Source organism: Pinus tabuliformis, chromosome 9 (genome assembly GCF_031772625.1).
Source record: "Pinus tabuliformis cultivar Carrire ecotype Pingquan chromosome 9, CPIR1, whole genome shotgun sequence".
Taxonomy (NCBI): Eukaryota; Viridiplantae; Streptophyta; class Pinopsida; order Pinales; family Pinaceae; genus Pinus; species Pinus tabuliformis.
The window spans coordinates 846,732,084-846,747,749 of record NC_142307.1 but is presented as its reverse complement, the minus strand read 5'-3'; positions in this window follow the sequence as shown (position 1 = coordinate 846,747,749).

The following is a 15,666-nucleotide window of genomic DNA, read 5'->3' as shown; positions in this document are numbered from 1 at the left end:
ACAATCAACTCCACCAAACTCAATTGATTGAGTTCTAACTGAAGTCATGCATGCAACAACTCAACTGACCCACAAAGAAAGCGTACTTCCTTATGACAGCTGCATGTGCCACATCTGTAGCTCAAACTGAAGTGCTCCAAGAGAATAAGATCAAGTTTATAGTCCAAATATTATTATGAGACAATAATATTTGACTTTTCTATTTTTGTCAGCCAGTCTAAAAATAGACTTTGATCACTCCTACTGTGATCACTCCTGTTGTGATCATCCCTGCTATGGTCACTCATGCTGTGATTATCCCTGCTGAGATCCAAAAATAGAACTTGCACCATAATTTGCCTGCGGGCCCAGTTAGTGAAGGCGACTCCTTTCCACTAAGCTCCATCATCTTGTTGCATTCTCAACAAGCATTTCTTGTTGCACACTTTTCAACACTCCCTCTCAACAAGAAAGGCTTCCTCTCAAACCCGATCCTGTAACTCTGGAATGTTCTCCATGCAACACATCTGGTCGGTCCACTTGCTCTGTCATCAAAGTCTCTGACTGCTATTGCCTCTGTCGACTGAAAACTCTGCATCTCTATGCTCTTCAGTATCTGACTGCTCTAGCCTCTGTCACTTTGATCTCTGACTGCATCTGTGCTGCTTCTAGTTCTATCTCCCAGCATTGCATCCGCACTGCACCTCCCAACTGACCTCCCTGTTGGGCTAGAAACACCCTCTGATGCTGAAGCTCTACCTGCTGCTGACAAGTGCTCCCTCTCTGACATCTGCGCTACTGCAACATCTCCATGCATCTCGCACCATTGCACACCTCTCTGTGCCACCTAGCACTGTGCAAAACACTTGTGCCTCTCGCATTGCTGCAGCCTGCTAGCTATGCACTGTCCTGGGATTCCCTGCACTGTCGCTCTCTCTGCCGCTCCATCCGCATCTGTCTCTACCCAATCAGTCAGTTCCTGCTACTACACATTGGGGCTCCCGTAGCAAGGTCTCATCCAAGAGGTTGGGTACCTCAAGGATCCTGCCCCTCCTCCTTGGGATGATCAATCCACATCACCCCACCTCCTACCTGGAGGTATGGCTGCATGCGATCCCTCAGCCCACCTGGCTCGAAGTTTCCCCCTACTGGAGGTCTCTGGATGAGTAGATGTCTCTACTCGATCTCCTCTCAGCTTCCCCTGTTGTGGCTCCTCCACAACCTCCTGAAGCTGCTGCACCAATCGTGGCTCCTCCACAATCGTCTGAGACTTCTTCTGGCTCTGCATGTTGAGAGGTAATATACGCTCCCTCTCAACCACCAAGTCTCCATCAGTTGCCTCACTGCTCAAGGCTTTGCATGCATCTTGAACCTCAAGAGCATACAGGTTCTTGACCCGTGAACCCTCCTCATGACAACGAAAGCATCGCACTTTCGATTTGTCAACCTTCTTCCCATCACTGGAAGAACTGGATTCGGAAAGAGAAACCTTCTTCTTTCCCTTCTTTGCCTTACTCGCTAAGGCACAGTTCTCCTCATCATGCATAGATGAAGAATTATCTCTGGTGCTCTGTCTAATCTCCTCCTGCATCAAATCTGACCATAGTCGTTCCCAATTTGGCAGTTTCTCCCTTCCATTCACCGAGTCTTGGTAGCTATGCCAACTCTTAGGAAGGTCAAGGAGTGCTAGACTCACCATCCTCATCCGACAGTCACCCCCACACTTCCCAGCTCATCCCGGCATTGGGTGAACTTCGTGAGATACTGGGGCATACTATCTCCATTCTCACACTTAATGTTTCTGAGTTTTATCTCTTGCTTTGGAATTAAATTCGAATTCCACCAGCTCAAAACTCAACCGCTTCTGATCTAAAATTCGTGAGAACAAAGTATTTCTTGTACAGAGATTGACTGTCTAGGAATTCACCGGATATCTCACCTTCCAAAAGAAGGATGAATCCAGAGGCTACCTGGCCCGATCACATACTCTGCCTAAAGAAATAAAATGTAAACACTTTCTGAATAATAGATCCGATGATCAATCCTCACTTGATATCCTGTAAAAATTTCTTCTACAAATCAAGCAGCTCCGATACCATGTAGAAATTTTGAATAATATGACACATAGTAGAGTTTAGGCTTCTGTGATCCATATCAAATTTACAAAAGATTCTTCGGCGAAGATCACATGAAACATCATTTGTTGACACGTTTCGAACCAACCAGTGTGGTTCATCGTCAGGCTTGATTATACACATATAAGCGGAACATGCATAATACATAACCTCCTCTATGTTGATCATCAATTTACAGAAGTAGAAACATTCATAGGCGCACATAGAAGCATCAATCACACATATCAACACAGTATTTTCCCGAGGAAAGCATCTCGCTAAAAACCCCAACTATCTATATATTATATTGATTGAATCATGTAACAATACATAGTACAATACTCATCCCAAGTAATCAGTACTATCTCCTCATGCTACACACAATACAGCTCAGATCTGATCTCCAAATCTCCCCCGCTGCTTGCCTGCCTCCACTACTCAATACCTGCTCAAGAATGAATGAGAATGGTTTACCAAACTCGTATTTAACCTCCAAAGAATCACTCACACTGGGAAAGACGTGAGCAGAGGCTATAATACTTGGTATTGGCCAATTCATTGGCATACTTAATCCCTTTGATTGTGCAAATCTTCATTCACAACTATAGTCACAACTGATAGCAATCTGATCCTCTAACACCTGTCCCTGCTGAACTGAACATGCACTAACATGCAACTGAGTTAACTGATATATTCTATAGTTGCATTATGAGTTAATAATTAGTTTAACAACTCATCATTAGTCTATTTGCAGTTAGACTAATTACAACTAGTTTAACCAAGTCAAACTGAACACAACTCCATTGACTCCACAATCAACTCCACCAAACTCAATTGATTGAGTTCTAACTGAAGTCATGCATGCAACAACTCAACTGACCCACAAAGAAAGCGTACTTCCTTTTGACAGCTACATGTGCCACATCTGTATCTCAAACTGAAGTGCTCCAAGAGAATAAGATCAAGTTTATAGTCCAAATATTATTATGAGACAATAATATTTGACTTTTCTATTTTTGACAGTCAGTCTAAAAATAGACTTTGATCACTCCTGATGTGATCATCCCTGCTGTGGTCACTCCTGTTGTGATCATCCCTGCTAAGATCCAAAAATAGAACTTGCACCATAATTTGCTTGTGGGCCCACTTAGTGAAGGCGACTCCTTTCCACTAAGCTCCATCATCTTGTTGCATTCTCAACAAGCATTTCTTGTTGCACACTTTTCAACAATTTTCATAACGTTTTGAAAATGACTTTATTTTCACACTCTATTTTTTTGGACTTTTTCACTTCATTTAAGCTTTGTGATGAACTAAGTGACCTGAGATTTGCTTGTTTTGCAGGTATTGGAGCTACTGGGGCTAAGGAAAGAAACTAGGGTTGCAAATGGAGTGATATACAATGAAGAAAACAAAATTTCATGATTTGTACAATAAAGGCAAAATACTCTGTTTTCGAACACTTGGTGATGAAATTTATTGATGCTGAAACCTCCTCATGGCCTGCTGGTTGTTATTAGACACTTTGAAACATTTTTTGACGAAACCCTAATGAAACCCTAGACCTAATTGAGAATGAAACCATAAAGACAACCTTTGCAATCTTTAAGATAAAAAGAAGATTGTATATTCTTTTTAATGAACAGACATGAGCCAGCAGGTAGATAACATGAGGGAAACTATAGGAAAGCCACTACCGTTAGACAATCCATGTGACTAATGGAATGAAAATCACTGGGCGAGACACCTAATATGAAATGCAACAAGAGGATTTGATCTCTGACAGAGGGATGAAGATACCGACACTAACAGAGACAATATTGAAAAAGTTTAATATGAAGGATAGTAAACCGGTGAAGGCTCTTATTCCTGTCGGTGTAAATTTATCTGTTGAACAGTGTCTCAAGACACAAGAAGAGGAAGGGGACATGTGTCGTGTTCCATACGCAAGTGAATTTGGTAGTCTGATGTATGCAATGGTCTATACTAGACCATACATTGCACATGTAGTGGGAGTATTGAGCAGGTTTATGTCAAAACTAGGAAAGGACCATTAGACAATGATGAAGCGATTTTTCAGGGATTTGTGTAGCACTAGTGATTATGGTCTGTGCTACCAAGTAAGGCCAGGATTGGATAGAGTTTTGGACATTAGTGGATTTGTTGATGCACACTGGGTTGGAGATCTAGATCAGATAATATCTACAAGTGGGTATGTGTTTAACCTATTTGGAGGTGCAACCAGTTGGATGAGCAAGAGTTAGTTTGTAGTCACACTTTTAACTATAGAGGCAAAATACATGGTAGCCACTCATGCAAGCAAGGAAGCAGTTTGGTTGCAGAGATTGTGTTCAAGTATGAGGTTAGTACTATGAGCTATAAGGATAGACTATGATAGCCAAAGTGCAATTTTCTTGGCAAAGAACCCTTATTATCATTCAAAGACAAAGCACATTGATGTTCAGTATCACTTTGTGAGGGATATGGTTGAGGAAACAAAGGTGGACACTTTGAATAATGTTATAGATGCATTGACGAAGTTTGTGAGCACTGAAAATTTTTCTTGTTGTAGAGAAATAATGGGCGTTGCAGGGTTGGACCAATGACTAAACTCTCTTGTGGCCCCCCATGGAAAGAAAACAACAAGTGGGATAATGTTGAGTGTGTGTTATATTCTTTCCACGACTAGGCCCATGTGCGAGGGGGATCATAGTGGGGGTGATAGGTACCCCTTGTTCATTGGATCGGGTGCAACAAGGGGGTCACAGAGGGGGGAAAACCCCCCCCTATCAAGGGATTTGAGGGGAGCAGTAGCCCCTACAGTATCCAGGGCAGCACCCCAAGGAAATTTTTTTTGGACCCTATATTAGGTGGGCGGACCTACCTATGGTTTCGTGCATGGTTTTTGCACATGATTTTGGCCATGATGGTTTTATACCCATGGTACTTTTGTAGATTTGTTCAAGGGAAATATGGTTATTTTCTAATCCAGGGTTAATGTTGGAAATAATACTGAGAGGGGGGGGGGGTTAATCAGTATTATCATATCAATAAAACTTTTTCATTTCCATATTCAGATTCATATATGCTACTTCCACAACTTCTTATGATTCAGTTAGTTGATCCTTAATGAGTGCATTAGAACATTATCAACCATATTAATAGTAAACATGTGCAGTAAAATCATCACACATAAGCCACACACATGAACACCATGATATAAGGTGGAAACCCAATGTGGGAGAAAACCACCTGCTGCAAGTCATCTCAATCTTCTTCTTAATAAGAAAATCCTTTTACAATATTTTTGTACTGGTGCAATCTTATACCAGTATGCAGGCTTATACCTGCAGAGAGCTACAACCCTCTCTCATTCTCCAATCTCTCCTGGAAGGGAGCTACAACCCCCATAGTTCTTGTACTAGCCGATCCATTTACTAGTACGCAGGCTGCTACCTGCTGCAATGCTCCAAAGTTTTCAACTGCTACTGGAAGGGAGCTACCACCCTCTTAGCTCTTGTACTAGCTAAGATACTAGTACGTAGGTGCCGCCCTACAATCTTCTCTCCTCCGGGTACCACGTTTCATACATTTTCATACTGGATACTCCTGAAGCACAACACATAATCTGAAAGGCCACATTTCATCCAATTTTCATACTGGACCCAGTAATATCATTGAAACACATAATCAATCAATCTTCTTAATCACCCAATCACCAGATCAATACATATACAAGGATAATATGTGGGTTAGCAAATAGATCTAGTCCATCAGATCACATAAAGATAAGTCATTAAGAACTTGATCCATTCAACCATCAATACTGAAGCTAAACATAATCATGCTGTTATCAGAACTCAATACCAGTAACCAAACATCAATTATGAACCCAAAACCCTGCTGAATAGTCAAAGGCAGTTAAAAAAAATTTCAAGCAGGGTCCGCAACTTCACCAATAGACATCTGCGAACATCTGCACCTGTGCTGCTTTCTGATATGCGGGTATCCGCACCTGCATAGTCTTCTTATCTACGGGTATCCACACCTGCGCACTCTTCTGCTCTGCGGGTATCCGCACCTGCACCGTGTCGCACCTGCGGTCCTGCGGCTACATCTGCACCTGCGCACTCTTCTGATCTATGGGTATCCGCACCTGCACCATGTCGCTCCTGTGGTCCTGCGGCTAGATCCACACCTGCACACTCTTCTGCTCTACGGGTATCCGCACCTGCACTGCGTCGCACCTGTGGTGCTGCGGGTATAGATAGTTTTTCAGTCTTCAAGCATACCCCAGATTATCAGATCTACAGATCTGATCATGCGCCATGGAGATCTCGACCCATTCAGATCTAGCTATCACTCAGATCTAGATCTGCACCATAACCCAATCACTGTATTCCAGATCTAGCACTTTATCAGATATTCAATTAATCAGATGATGCCTTGCCAAATGATCTCCTTCCTCTTTTATAGCCTTAGGCCTTTCACAATACCACAGGCCAAAAACCATAATAATTCAATACCATGGACCCAATGCTTGGGATCAACACTTTTGGATGCAATACCACGGACCAAAACCATAAGGTAAAAAACTGTCGGACTAATACCATGAACCAATCATGAAAGTGCGTGATCTTTTCTCTACATGAAAGAAACTTTTCTCTGCATGAAAGTACGTGAACTTTTCTCTACATGAAAGAAACTTTTCTCTGCATGAAAGTGTGTGAACTTTTCTCTACATAAAAGAAACTTTTCTCTGCATGAAAGTGCGTGAACTTTTCACCATATGAAAGAAACTTTTCTCTGCATGAAAGTGCGTGAACTTGAAAATAACTTTGCTGCACTATAATTTATCATCTGTGTGATTTGCCATCAAGGACAACACTTGTCTCATAATGCCAACAATCTCCCCCTTTGGACTTGATGGCAAAGCTAACTTGTCATACTGAGAACTATCATCTGATTCCTTTGAGTTGTCTGACATCCCATGCATTCTGTCACATTTGATATCTCTTTCGTAGATTCATCTAGATATATATATGTGAGTTGATCTTCTACGAGTTGGTTGCCATCAAATACAACACATGCATCATAATGCCAACAGTTAATGGATTGGGATTTATATATGCTTCAACATGTATATATATGTATTGTAACATTGAAAAGAATATAATGAAAAATCAAACTAGTAGTCCCAATTTTGGGATCTAAGGGAAAATCTTTGTATATATCTGTTTTATTTTTTATGCTCTCACCATTGTTTACTTTCTATTTTTAGAATTCATATGCAGGTAATTTCTGTACGGGGTTAAAACCTACAATGATGCATTCTATTTCATACTTTTCTCTTTCTCAAATCTAGGGGCCCATTCTCTTAGTCATCATCTCTCTACATCCTTCTTGCACTTTTGTCTCAACTTCTTTTGTCATGGAGTTTTCTTCTTCATTGTTATTCATATACCTTCTTCATTGATGTAGGTTTCTTCTTTTCATCTAATTTTTCATATATTCAATTCCTCCATCATTCTCCATTAGTCACTATTCATCTTTGTACCTAGATAAAATAGTTTCTTGTAGGAGGGGTGCCACCATCCAATAACATACTTGCGATATTTTTCATTCATCTGCAATTACAAGCTGACAAAAAATTGTTTCTTATTGGAGTTTATCATGATCCAACAAGACACCCATGACCTTGGTTTGGAAAACTTAATTGATGCACCATTACCATGATATAACATTTCCTTTACTTCCAATTCAGACTATTTCGATCTTTGATTTGACTTTGACATGATTTTAACTTTGGTTGACATACTTTGACTCCGGACTCTTGATTTGAATTCAATTATTTACATCAACAACCCTTGGGTGTTGGGTGCATCTAAAAATACACCCATTTTCATGAATTCTTATTCACTTCATTACTTACATGACTCTTTACATGATTAGCTTGCAGAAAAACATGACATGAACTGTACCTTGAACATTCTTGACTTGAAAAGTATGATGACTTTAAAATCTTCCTGGACTCTCTTACCTTTTATAACTTTCCTTAAACTCTTGACATCACCTTGTAAGAGGAATTCATTACCTTCAAAATAAAACAACCCTTTTAAATCACTCATCTTCATCTTCAAAAAATGTGAGTCCTTACTTTATACTTTCTCGTTGATCACTTTATCTAACTTTTATGGTAAATAAGAGATTCACACATTTTTCCCTCTAGTTCATGACTTTGATCACATCACGATCACATACCTAAAAACTTTCCACTAATTATATGAAGTTAAAACTCCATTTCACATTTGAAGAAGCTACTTGCTTGAAGTTATGACCTTTTTGAAAAAATCCTTGCCTTTTCTTTGAATTTGTGACCAAATCACTTTCTCATAATGTAGCCACTTCAATTTTTTTATGAAAAATTATTTATGCTTTCCCTTTGAATTTTGAAAATCTTTAATTCAATGAGTCGTTGCCTTCTTCTTAACAACATTCTTCTCATCTTTTGGACGGTTTACTGAAGAACTAGAATGAGTTTATTCTAACTCATAAAAGTGCCTATAATACAAACTTCCTTCATGGAAATATCCTTGTGCAAATCTCACATTACACGTCCTTTGTTTCTTCACATAGTTTATCATCGTACCAAAATCTCCTACATCCACATGAAACAAAAAATTAACTACATATCTTTTCACATGGACTGTTGAATACACATTCATTGTCTTCACTTCGCATAGGTTGTGCTCAACTTGCATAGGATCCTAGTCCATGTTGGCTTCTATACAGCTCCATAGCTCCAACAATATATGCACTCTGCACAGAATTCGAACCCGGAAACATTTTTCTTGGCTCTTTGGTGTTTTCACAAATTTCACAAACTCCTTGATCTCTATCTCCGATACTAAAGGTTGGTTTTCTCATCCAAAATTTGGTTTTCTCATCCAATCATGAAGCAAGGGATATTATAAATTTACAAGAGAAATTCCAAAGGGGAAATTATATTGTAAACCAAATTCTCATGTGTAATTTTATTGTACGAAATGGTCACTATATATGAAGATGGGTGATCATAACAAATATGACAAAATTAGATTTTTTGTCCAAAACAATTCCTCAACTTGTTCCACAATATCTCCATGATTCTCTCATTAAATCTTCATCCCTATTTTTACTCATTCCTCTCAATCTCTCAACCATACATATACTTTTATGCCTGTTCTACTTCATTACATTTCTCATTACATAATTTAGATATTGAATATTATTGACAAGTAGGAGATATTACACTAAGTGGGTACTTGTTGGATGTAGAATCTAATTATGTATCCTCCGAGTGTGCACACTTGAAATCAATGAGTAATACTACAAGGAAATAAGTAAAAAATATGAATAAAAAAGTAGTTTTTTCATTTTCTATCCAAAAATATTCTCCTGGGGATGGCATCATCATCTTGAATCTTATTGGTTCTCTTAAAGTTGATTTGGTTAGTTCATTTTCCATTTTGAGACCGATTTTGACCTCAATATTCCCCTAATGAAGAGGGGAGCAAGTCAAGAAACATGCACAAGAGTGCAAGGGAGGATATAGCCAATGAGGATACTTCAACATACACCTATGAGGGTGGAACTAATAGTTTTGATAAGAAACCCAACACGACAACTAAATTAGGGATACATAAGGAAAAGAATAAGAAGGTTATAAGGAGCTTATTACCTAAAATATTCAATAAGGTAAAACCCCATACCTTCAATGGTTAAATTAGAAAGAGTGAAGGGATTGAAGCATAGATTTTAGGCATAAAGAAATGCTTTAGTGCATAACTACTATGAGAATATGAAGTCACATGTAGCCATATTTAATCTAAGAGGCAAGGTTGATATGTAGTGGGAAGACCTCAAGAATGTGAAAGGTGTCTAAGAAAATAAATTGAATTGGAATAAATTTGAAAAATACTTTAGGGAGAACACTTGTTTGAAAGGTACTAAGATGAAAAAATTAAGGTGTTCCCTAAACATAAATTGTGACAACTCACTATAGGGGCCTATGCTGACTAGTTTATACAAATTTTGAGGTATTTTTCTGACATCAAGGATGAAAAGATGAAAATATAGTGCTTTCTCAGTGATCTTCCACCTTCCTATTAGGACATAATAGAGTTTGATGAGACAATGATACGTTAATACACCATCAAAAAAGAAAAATATTGTTATGACTAATCAAAGGAAAAGATTGAATCATAGTTGTCATCGAAAATAAAGGAAAATATATGATTCAAAAAGAAAAGGTTGAAATCCCTATGTTATAGGAAACGAGGGAGGAACATTAAGTTTAGTTTGGTAGCTAAAAGTGTGTATCAATAGAATTATTTAGCTCCAAATAGCAATCAATCAGCTTAAGCGAAAATAAGGGGTAGAAGAACCAAATAAAAATACATTGAAGTGTTAGGGTTGTGGGGAAGAACACTTGGTGAGGGACTTCCCACACATACAAGAATACAACCAAATATTGTATAGCATCCAAGAGGATGGAATTAATAATGATGTGACTAGGTGTATACCCCAAATTTATTGTTCTATAGAAAATAGAAAAATGGATCACTAATCCTAAGTGGTGGATATGGAATGTGTAATTTCTAAATAGCTTGTTTCAATTTTAATTGACCCCTATTCTAAACTTAGTGATATTAAAACACAAATTGTGGAAGCCCATGTTTTATAGAGAAAGCAACACGTAAAGTCATGGATGATTAAATTTTCTACTGGAACCAAAAGAAAGGTAACTTATTCTATTAAATCATGTCAATTTGAGAAAAGTGTCCTACTTATGCATGCCACTATATACATGTTTCCTTTAAGGTCATATTACTTGTTTATTGGCATGGATTGCATGGCAGCACACAAGGCCAAGTTAGACTAGTATAATAAAAATTTTTATTACATATATGATAAAGGAAAACAAAGGTTATTAAATGAAATGTGAAATATTGTGTCCATAAGACAAATTTCTTCTTTACAATTGAAGAAGAGCCACAAAAATGGATGTCCATTGGCTGCCATACAATTGACAAGTTTAATTAAATACAACAATTTGAAAAGAGAAGGGCATCTCATACTATAGGAATACATAGACATACCTCCTAAAGAGATACGTTGATTAACTCCCAATAAAGACAACAATTTATCTATAGAACTTACACCAAAGGTTATTCCTATGTCTAGAGTGTCATACAGAATGAGCATGTTCAAATTAGTATAACTAAATGTTCAATTGTAGGAAATTTTGGACAAAGGGTGCATTAAACCTAGTGTATCTCCTTAGGGACCTCCAATGGTATTTTTCAAGAAGGATGACAACATCAAGCTATTAATTGATTATATATAGTTGAAAAAGATGAATATTAAGAAAAAGTATTTATTTACCATGATTGAAAATCTCTTTGATCATTTGAGAGGAGCCATGTTATTCTCAAAATAGATTTGAGATCTAGATATAACCAAGTCTGGGTTAAGAATGATGATATTTACAAGACCAAGTTCAAAACTTGGTATCAGTGCTATTAGTTCATTGTGATGAGATTTGGGCTCACAAATGCATCAGCCACTTTTTTTTCCTACTGAACTAAATTCTTAGTAAGTTTTTGGATAAGTTTGTGCTGGTTTTTATTAACGATATTTTAGTGTACTCAAACACTGAGGGGGAGAAAAAATAAGACCTCAAGGTTGTCTTTCAAGTGTTTTTGGATCACCAATTTTATTTTAAAATCAATAAATATGATTTCATCCAATCATAAGTACATGATTTAGGTCAATTTATTTCAAAAGAAAGGGTGGCAGTCAATCCTGAGAAGATCAAGGAAATTATGGAATGGATTAGTCCTCAAAATATAGTAGAAATAAGATCATTTATGGGGATAACAAGGATTACATAAGGTTTCCTACATGGTTTTAAAATATTGTACATATGATCACCTAATTGCAAAAGAAAGGAGTAAAAATCAATTATGTTAGAAATAAGTTGTCATTGATGGAAAATTGATGGAAAAGGCAAAGATGGTAGCAAGCATATTGATAAAGGAACAAAGAATTTGAATACATTTCCAGTATCACAAATTATCTCAAAATGATCTAGGTAGAAATTGGTGGCCACCTGCCTATTCCAACTAGAACTATAGTCAGTTCCATTAGTTTCCTTGATTATAGCAGCATCTCAGTTTTTTTTAGCAGTTTTTTGGGTATTGAACTCCAGAGTTATTTTGACCCCTAAACTACATTTTTTTGAGGTCCATCGCAAGCCCATAGCCATAGGAAAGGGTTTTCCACAAATCCTATAGTACTCGGATAGATCTTTCTAACGAGGTATTATACGTGTCAAATGGAGATCATATACCAATTACAACCCCAAGATGTTGGTTGCCCAACTAACCCCAACAAGGCCCACAAATTCTTGGTGTTCCTTCCCCTAGGGTTAGGTTTTTGATTGTTTATGGTTTCCCTTTCCTATTCAATAATAAAAAATCCCTTGAGCCTCATTGTAACATAGTTCAAAGGCATGTAGCCACACATCTCTTCTCAGAGATAAGCTACCATTGCCTGCACTAGTTTATTTCCATTTTGTATGTAAGCATATTTCAGTTCTCTGATGTTAATGAAATGAATTTTTATTTCTACTACATCTCTGTGTTTATGTTTATATCTATGTTTTATTGTGTTCCTTCATAAGTCCAAATCAGTGATATCAAAGTAGTTTTTTCTTTCTATGTTTTTCTTTGCATGTCCCCAATGAGGTCAGGGTATAAGGAGTTAGGGCTCGAACTACTTGAACCTTTGTAAGACCAACCTCGCAAACCTCAATGACCCCCCATGGCAAAAGAAAAGAAAGATGAGGGAGCAGGAGATCCTTTCAAAATATTGCTCGAAGAAGCCCTCAAGTGACAAAGGAATACGATGATGGACAACTTTGTCAAGATCCTTTTGCAGCTACCCACAGGCGATGCATATTCATCCAAAAACCACTCTAAAGATGCCACTCCCTTTATGATACAAGTCAATTTCAACATTATCGTATTTGAAGGCTAGATAGATGTAGAGATCTGTTGACTTAGTGGGTCCTAACCCGAGTTTAGAGTTAGTTTTTCCAAACAAATCCCTACACTACTGGTCATTTTGGCATCAATCTACTGAGCGTAGACTGAAGTCTCACCCGAAGCAGTATGGGGGGATTTTGGAACCACGTTTCCGCACCTAGAGATTAGTGTAATGTCAGTTTTTATGCCCTAAACCTGCCTTTGCGCAAATCAATAAGCCCTTAGGGCTTATCGATATAAATTCTCTTAATCAGATTCTATACCTTTGCAAACATTCATGGCTATCTTTCGTGGACCTTAAACAGGCGAATCAACCACTTACGTGCCTCTGTGATTAACCTTAATCCCGTATTCACCCAGATCAGTCTAAGTGTTTGATAACTTTAACATGCAACAATATATTCTTCGTGTAAAAAGTTATTATTACTTGCATTCATATGAAAGCATAAACCATGTAAAATTGTGCATCAATACAGTATTAATTCATAAACTCATCATTCATCATAACATAATAGTGCATTCATTCATAACAGAAGGAAATAGATAAACACAGGAATTTCTGAAATAATCTCTTTATTAATACTTCAATTCTTCTTACAGACGCATGACTTCCTTGTGCACTCATCTGGAGGGGTTCATGCACTCAGTTGCAGACTCTACTCTAGGCCTCTGCACACTCAGCTGCAGGGGTCCATGCACTCAGCTGCGGACTCTACTCTATGCCTCTACGCACACAGCTGGAGAGCCTCTCTTCTACTCTAAGACTTCTTCGCTCTTTTTTCTACTGACCCATTACATTAATCTTCATTGATATCTACTTCTTAGACTCTCTAAGACTCTCCTTTTTATATAATCTCATGGTCCGCAGACCATGGGTAGTTCTATACAAGCCGACACAACTTACATAAAAGAAGGGTAAAACCCTTTATGCCACTTTACTATCTACGCGCTCTATGACCACATCTTGCGGAGACTTTACATTCTTTACAACAAAACTTGGGCTTTTTGCCCCAAAACTTGGGTTTTTGCCCCAAAATTGACCCTAGGGGACCCTGTCCCAACAGGCCCCCAACACAATTATCGTGACTCGCCCTCGAGTCACTCTGCTGGCACATAGATCTTACAATAGAGGCCTCCCAACTCTACTTGTGCCACTGCTACATCAGTGGCACTTTGCATGGCTGCCTGTTTGATCTGCTCCACTAGCTACTATGTCTTCCTTTATCTTATGTTGTGTTCTCTGCAGGCTTGCCAATTTTTCCTCAATGGTGGTAGAGATAACATAGGCCTCATCTAGCCAAGGCCCCAATCTAGCCCTGAGGACTGCCTCTTTCCTTTACGCTACCTCCACCTGTTCGAGAAACTATTTTGCCTCGTGCAGCTTGGCATATCGCTGTGATATAGTAACAGTGCATGTCGTCGCTCTTGCTTCATTGTACCGCTGTTGCAATTCATGGGATTTTATGTTTAACCTTTGCAGCTTAGGATTTTCCTGCAGAGCCATGACTACCTCCATGGAATTCTCGAAAAGCACGGTGCAATCCACCACCACAACATCCACTGCTGCAACTCCATCCTTCACAGTGGCTTCACGTTGTTCTCTGACCTCTAGCAGAGTTGAAGGTTGTGACTTCAACTCTAACTTTGTAGTTTTCAGGTTCAGTTCAAATTGAACCTTGGCCACTTCCATATTCGCGTCACGCACAACTACAACTAACTTCCTGATCTCCGTGTCCACCAGCGCTTCCTACGAGATATGTAGTTCAAGGACTATTCTACATGCCTCGGACACCATGGCTGCAGTTTTCTCATTTTGCGCATGAACTTTCTTCCATGCTTCCAGCACTGTTGTTTTCTCCATGAACATTTGTTCGTTGTTGACCTTGTACTCACTTATCATGCTCATCATGCGCTGCTCTCGGGCCTTAATCTCTAATATCATCCAAGTTGTCCTCCATTAAGGTAATTGGATCTAGTAATGACTTAGTGGCTTTTGTCTTTTTGCGTGGTCCTTCCTTTTCCTACTCTCTATACCGTTTTACTCAAAAGGGATTTCTCTCCTACTGGTCTCCGTCGCCCTGTTCTGACTGCTCTTCTTCCTCCGTTTTGGGGCAAAGGAGACTTCTGACTTCTTTCGGAGCCGTGCTCCTCCTGTTCTGCCTATTCCTTTGCAGTGTGCTCTTCTTCTACCCGGTCCTTCTCCTCAGCCTCTTTCTTCCTCTTCTCAGCCAACAGCTGAACCTTCTGTCTGGCCGCTTCATTTTTCTTTTTCTACGGGGACTTGCTAGTCCCAGCAGCCACATTGGATGCATAATTCTAGTCTATTGGCCAACGCTTGATGACCTCTGCAATAGTGTCATCCATAGCCAGGTAGGGTAAGTTAAACCATTTCTGGTCGGGGTCCTTTCGCGCCCGGATGTAAACATGGTGGAAGTCTGCTTTGAACTCTACGTACCCTGAGAGTTGCTCAAACACGGTTGGTG